The sequence below is a fragment of the Bidens hawaiensis genome, unplaced genomic scaffold (genome assembly GCF_021521415.1).
Source record: "Bidens hawaiensis isolate Kalapana, Puna unplaced genomic scaffold, B.hawaiensis_p1.1 tig00015763_1, whole genome shotgun sequence".
In the NCBI taxonomy this organism is placed as follows: domain Eukaryota; kingdom Viridiplantae; phylum Streptophyta; class Magnoliopsida; order Asterales; family Asteraceae; genus Bidens; species Bidens hawaiensis.
Window position 1 is genome coordinate 32593 of NW_027492405.1, and position 7527 is coordinate 40119.

A 7527-nucleotide genomic window follows, 5' to 3' on the forward strand; every position below is an offset into this window, starting at 1 on the left:
TCCAATCAAAAGCCCTAAAAAATCAATTTAAAATTCGGAAAGAACTTAACGCCGTTAGGTTTTTTTAACGGGGGACCATTGAGAGCCAACTTTTTTAAATTTAGAACCACTAGTGGGAATAAACAAAGTTGGTGTTATTATCAGCCAGTAATAGAAAGTTGGGATTATTAAAATCCAATTTTCCAAAGTTGAAACCAAAAATAAATGGGCTAATTATCTCTAGAAAGAAGGGCTTGCGGGCTTGGTAGTTGGGCTTGGGCCCAGTTCGCAGTTGAGCATGATAGAACCCGATCTTAAACTCTTAATGGTGTTTCAATCCAAAATAAAATAGAACGGTATGGGCCTAACTAAGCCCAAAAGAAGTCGGTCCTTGGACTACCCGCTATGGGAGCTCTTCAGAGGGCGTGGAGGGCGCGGAACACCGCCATGGGGCGTCGTCGGTGGGGGCGTGGAGGGGAGAGATGCCGAGAGGATGACCGGCGCGGAAGGAATGGTGGTGGGCCCTCTCTTTCTTCATCACTCACACACACAAACACACACATACATGCACACACACACGCACACACACACACACACATATATTGGGGGCGCCTGAGAGGCATTAAACCATAGCAGGACGGGTTCCGAAACCCCCATTATAGCAGATAGCCTTAAGAAATAAGATATTTTTATCTTAGACCTTGAAGGCCCGTCTGATCAACTCTAATGACCGACTTATTAGGAAGTGGTTTAGGTTTGTGAGTGGAAAAGAGAAATGCGTATATTTGAGAGTCTTATTCACCCTTATAATATTTCAATATATTTTTTTTTAAAATGGAAGTAAGTGTAATAGTGAGAAAATATAATTATAAAGGTATAAAAAATATATTTAATTGAAAATCAGAGAGAAAATATAGCAATAGTTGGTAAACTGTTGGATTTAGAGCATTTTCATCCCTTCCCATAATTTCAAACCTAAAATTACAATAAAAATCTACAAATTATTTCTTTTTTGTAATTAAATAATATTTTTTATACACTTATAATTACATTTTTCAATATCTTCCTATCACAAACATTTTAAAAAATATTAAAAAATTAATATGATGGAGCAAAAAATTTTTAAATATAAAGATGAATAGTAACATTTTTTTTTCTCTATTCTAAACCACCAACTTTATTATAAGAACCCCATTTGCAAAAAAAAGGGGGGGGGGGGGGGAGGGGGGATGTTATGCAGTGGCGGAGCCAAGAACTTTTTTCCATGGGTTCGGAATTTTTTGATGCTTAACTTTTTTCCGGTGTCAAAGTTTTCGGGCCCGAATGGTCCGGGTCGATCATTCAGTTAGATAAATAAAATGCAATATCACCATCATAACAAAAATATATCGTTAGCATTCAATAAAATACAGAGTTATTAAATAAAAAGATATTGCATATTATAATTGTTCCTTACGTGTTTTCATTTTTGAAAAATATCTTCAATCGCGACTTTGAAAATAACAAATACAATACAAGCATCATTCATATAATCGTCATCCAAATGATTATGCAAATCCGACTTCACATGCTTCATTCATTGAAGAAAAACATTTCTCAAACGATAGACCAACAAGTATTGGTTGTTGACGATGGTTGAAACCTTAAGGCAAATGGCGAAGGTGATGATGCAATGGTCATCGGGTCGATAGAAAGAAGCTGATCGGTTGTTGAGTCGATGGACGATGTTTTAATTTGTTTATATATTTTTTATTTAGGTATTCTGTTTAAGAATGCTAATTGGGTTGGGCTTATTGATCCAATCTATGAGTATTTTGGGCTTTTTATTAATCTATATATCGGGTAATAGAGTATTATTGGCTGATATATAATGTTTGTTAATGATTTTTATATTTTTTTTAAAAGTTTTTTATATTTTATAAAAAGAATATTCGTTACTAAAAAAATATAACTAAACTTTTTATAATCAGTGGGTTCGAATACACTTTTTTTAAAATGATACTGGGTTCGCTCGCTGAAAAAAATGGGTTCGCTCGTTAATTTAACACTATAGGTTATATATAAAACCGAAAAGGACCGGGTTCTGCCGAAGCCGGTGGTGAAAGTGTGGCTCCGCCACTGATGTTATGTGAATGCTCTCAGTATGAGGTTGATACGTTAGAGCATTCTTATCCCTTCCATAATATCTATCTCTATAATTACACTAAAACACTATATTTCTCTTTTTTGTTTAATTAAATAATATTTTTTATACATTTATTATTACAGTGTCATTCTTTCACTCACAACCACTTTTAAAAGATATTAAAAAAATTTATAGATTGCTACAGAAACCTTTTTAATATACTAGAAAAATCATTATACTTTCTCTCTCCTCTACTCGCAACACCCTAAACTACGCACCCTAAATTATAAAACTCCACTCACGTTATTTGGTGGATAGAATGTGAATGCTCTTACGCATTAATTAATGTCTTTTTTAACGACCAACGAATCCTCCAAATAAGCCACTGGCTAAATTCATCGTATTGGGATACACTCGTGTTTCGATCCGGGAAAAACCCTCACCTAAAGGCACGACAGTGCGGTAAGATAAAACTCGTTCAGTTCAGGATCCAACTAGTGAAAGCCACCTAATCGCCTAGTCTCCCACCATCATCCTGGGGCCTCTAAAACTAAATGCCGTGGTCAAGAATCGAACATGGGTCACATAGACACAAAGCCTCTTCCTTACCACTCCACCACTAGCTCATTGACAATTAATGTTTCTTTTATTTTAAATATAAATTTCTTTGTAAATTGTAAAATTTTGATGCTTTTAACCAAGATACCTAAATATAATTTTGTCATAATGTTTGATTCTGAAATTGACATAACCAAAATACGCTGACAAATAGAAGGATTAATGTTTGTCTGTCCCCTTGTCCAAGTTCTTTGTATTAGCACACTAGTTATTTGTTAATCATATCATAACACCTAATATAACAAAACGTACTTTTGGTTTTTAATACGTTTATATACCCCCATGTGATGGGTTGTTTGTTAAGGGACTTCCATGTGCTTAATGCTGAGGTTCGATCTCCTCGAATCTCTGTTATGCTTTTGCTTAAGGTTTCTAATTAAATGATTAGAAGATTCTTTTCTAAGTTTTAATTAAGCTCGAAACTTTTACAGAACAGGTACTGTTGGCACATAAAGACTTGAATTTAAAAGGGGAGGTCTAGGTTCAAGTCCCACAAAAAATTAGGGCTGACAATTTATATCCGATACACGAATACACGACATGTACCTACACGACTTTAACAAGTATTAGATAAGGCATTAACATGTTTCGTATACTAAACATGTAGACACGAATCTACCTGTTAATTTTCGTGTCTAAACAGGTAAAATACATGTTTATCTGTTAAGTACATGTTAAGTACCTGATTAGATTTTTATAATTAAATATATATAATTATAAGTTACCGTAAACCCTAAATTCCTAAAACATTCTTACTTTCTCTCAGCCATCACATTCTCACGACATTCCCAATTAGGTTTATACGAATAATTGGACTGTCGTAGGATTGATTTTAACTCTTATCGTGTATTATCGTGTATACCAGGTATTAACAGGTTCAGGTTCGTGTTAGGGATACAGACACAAGATAAGTTTTCGTGTCATGTACAAGTGTACATATTTCGTATTCATGTCTTATCGTGTACGGGTATGCAAGATATGCCAGCCCTAAAAAAATATGGGTTCTAGGTTGGGCAGGGGGGTTCTGTCACACATGATGGGTTTCCTTTTAAGGATGAAAAGATGATGATTGGATGGGTCAGTGACTCGTCAATGATCCAAATGACCGTTCAAATACAAAAACGTAATCTCAGCATGTAATTGCACCATGTTCATGGCATATTTTTGCTCTCCATCAAGTGGCCTTGAAACCGATTTGTGTGAAAGTTGTCTTCACATATGCCCCCACCCCTACTAACAATTGAACAACTTAGTGTCTACTTGATTTTTTCACACTCTTAAACCGTGTTATGTGTAACATCTATGTATTATTTTGTTTGGATATGTGCCTCTTTGTTCATTTCAGAATTCTGATTGATGTAATTTAAGGTGGGGTTTATTTCCATTTTATGTTGTTTTTGTTCTTTAAATTGGAGACAAAAGTGTAAATTTGAAAAGGGCATATATATAATAATACTTAATAATTGCGTTCAGAGACACCAAATTAAGTAAAGCGAACACTTAGGGTGGTGGGGGTGATTTAAAAACCATAACTTGCAACCACCAATCACGGTGTGTCATCTCACCCCATCACTTTTCATCACTAGTGATGGAATTTTGGTAGGGGTGGTGGTGTGATGGAATTTTTTTTTATTTTTGTATTTTTTTTCAATAAATACTAAAACAGGGTTAAATTAAATAAAAAATAAAACAAGATTAAATAAATATTACAAAGATAAATAAATTAAAAAAACCGACAAAAAAAAAACCTACGGCGCTTCCCAACCCCACTTCTCGCATAGCTCGAGTTTGCGTTGAATTAGGATCGATCTAAAGGGTTCGTTAAGATGTTTGTGCGGTTGCACGATGAATGTTAAATCGGCGTTTTTTTGGTTTTCATTCAAATGGTTGATATACGCCTCGTCACGTTTTAATTTTGAAGCAAGAGCTAGTTGCTTTCGCTCCTTCGTCTCGACCATTTCCGCCAACTTAGCCGACTTGTATTCGTTGAAGTCCTCTGCCACCGTTTCCTTTCCTAATCTTGACAATTCCCCACTTTTCTTGCGATGCGGCCGTGTGGGTGTGGGTGTGTCTTCGTCGGGATCGTCTCCGGGTTGATCGTTTAAGTTCATGTTCGGCGTGTTGCTTGACAAGCCGTCGGTAGACGTTGTGTAGTTTCCGGAATCGGAAGTTTTTGATCTTTTTGAAGAAGATCCTTTTTTCCTTGGAGCCGTCGGTCCGTCCATGTCGACCACGGGAACCGGTTCCCACTTCGGGTGGTGTCTCGCAATCTCCCACGCATCCAAGTGGGGAAAAGATTTATATCGGAAAATCTTGATATAATTGCTCAAGGCGTTCTTTATGATAGTCGCCTCGCTCGCTCCGCTTTGTGGATCTCGGCTCTACAAAACATTTCGAAAAATATATATATATCAAAATTGTAAAAATAAAGTAATAAATTATAAAAAAAATTAACTAATAAATTTAAAAAAATAATTACCAATTGGATGTAGCAAGCATTAAATTTTGACATTTTTCTATTCAAATCTCCCCACTTGGAAGTCATTTTATCCATGTTTCGATCGGTTGCACCGGGAAATTTTTCGAAATGTGCAATAACACGTCTCCATAACAACTCTCGTTTTTGTTGGTTTCCGTGTTTTTTTGTTTCGGAGGCGTGTAAATAAGCCTTGGTCAAGGCGACCTCCTCCGCGGACGACCAAGGTCTACGGACGATTGCATCCTCCTCCGCAGGCTCCTCCGCGGGTTCATCTTCATCCACATCGTCGTCTTCATCACGAAAAGCACGTGCAAATTGATGTATAACATTGTTATCCTCTAAAGGATCGACGGACGTTTGTGACGGTTGAGATTGAAACGTTTCAAAATGATTATTTTGAAATATTTGGCTAGAAAAAGGTGGAATAAACGGTTGGTTTTGATATGGTGTCGATGAAAACGGTGAATTAAATGTTTGAGATTGAAATGGTTGGTTTTGGAACGGTTGTGGTTGAAAAGGTTGTTGTTGGAATGGTTGGGTTGTGTTGGGTTCATCTTGTAATCGGAATCTCGCCGGCTCGCCAAGATTTTGTTGAACCTTTGGTCGGGATTGGGTTTTCTTTGAACCCGAGCCACGTTTCTTTGAACCCTCCATTTGTGTGATGTTAGAATGTTGTTTGTAGTAGAGGATTTGAGTTAGATTTGAGTTGGATTTGAGTTAGATTTGAAGATGGATTTGATTATATTTATATAGGTTAATTAAGTTTTTTTTATCTCCTCAACGGTCACATTAACGGTCGAATTGAATTTGAGTGCGTGATGGCCATCACGGCCGGCCCCCCATCATGCTTGATGGGAGGACCGGCGGCGGTGTTCCTGTGACCATCACGCGTGATGGCCACGCTATAACAGACCACCCCCACTTCCCTTAGTTTCAACAACTCATGATATTTGTAATTTCAAGGTGTTCCAAATGGAGCATCTCTAAAATCACATATTATTAGAATCACATATATCATAACTCGTTGAAACTAAATGTTCGCTTTGGCTAATTTGGTATTTCGTGGATTACTTATGTAATTTAATTACTATAGACGATATTGTGAAGAAATAATAATATCATACTTAATTATCGACATTTGCTTATTCATTTCATAGGGTGCTATTATACAAAACTATTTTTAAGTAGAGAACTAAAAGAACCACAATATGCACTCATACATATTGTTGATTAGATGTATCGAAACATAGATGGTTACGTGGTATGCATCACATTTAACATCAGTTTGTAGACATATTCATGCTGTTCTCGTGGTTTTCGTAGTTTTCTAATTAATAATGGTTATCCATTGAACAACCATCTTCTTTTCATATACTATGCTTTGTGCCAAAGTATAATAAAATATGTAATTTAAAGGTGCTCCAAATGGAATATGTTGTCGTTAAGATATTATGTGCAGATTCTTGGGGATACAATTATGAAAGCAGACAACGAAGAAATCTGCTTTTGAGGTTCAACTTGAAGCATGAAACATGAAATTGTTTAATTACAAACATTGAATTCTGACTGGTTGCTTATGTAGATTGTTTTCTGGAGAACATGGAGATGCCAAGGCCTTTCCAAACATTATTATTAATGAAGGATTCTCTCGCAGTTAATGCCAGTGTGCATGACAAGAACATTGACCCATGTTATAGTGTTAGCCAGCATACCCTTCCACTTGTGTTTTCATGTCCCCTTGTCAAATGTTTCACATTTCTCCCAACACATCTTTTTTGTTTTGTTAAAGAAGATATTTCATTGAAACAAAGCGAAAATATCTACGTCACACTACGTTTAAGGAGGACGAGGGGTTAAATCATCAGGTGTACAAAACCCGGTTGGATCGTGCTAAAGAATTTGATTCTAAGTCTATAAAAGATCAGGTCTAGTTCAAACTCAAGTTTCTGGACGAGTTCATGGTTCTAATGTATAATTTGGTTTCAAATATTAATTTAAACTTGCACAAAGAGTACACTAATCTAAAGTTCACTCGAGCAAGTGAAAAACAAGAGTTATTATAAAAAAAGAGGTTTTAAGTATGTGCTAAAAGTAATACATTTGAATATTAGATATTATATATAAGGAAAATAACACAATAACATATTCTTTTTTTAAAGTAGAATATATAATCACCCGCCAACATATCCACGATTATGAATAGCCTAAACAGGAAAAATAAAGATTTTCACTGAGTGCCGAATGCTAGGAGAAGGGCCACATATTCGATCTTGTGACCATTCACGATCCCTACTATGCGATTATAGGTGATGCCATTACATGCACA